Below are 219 nucleotides of genomic sequence, written 5' to 3' on the forward strand. Positions count from 1 at the left end.
CCACCTCATTTTAATACTAAATCTCCACCCCAAAGTAAGCACGGGACATATGTTATACGTATGTTTACTGACTGTGCAAGTGCATAACTTCCCTCATAAATATTCATAGAATTCCTCCACCCCACTGAATATGTATATAAAGCTAACACTGCAAGGCATTAAAAAACAGTTCTTTTCTCCCTTCTTAGAGATCATATTTTCAGTTTTCCCTGGAATGCA

The sequence above is a fragment of the Galeopterus variegatus genome, unplaced genomic scaffold, assembly GCF_000696425.1.
Source record: "Galeopterus variegatus unplaced genomic scaffold, G_variegatus-3.0.2 Scaffold11138, whole genome shotgun sequence".
Classification (NCBI taxonomy): Eukaryota; Metazoa; Chordata; class Mammalia; order Dermoptera; family Cynocephalidae; genus Galeopterus; species Galeopterus variegatus.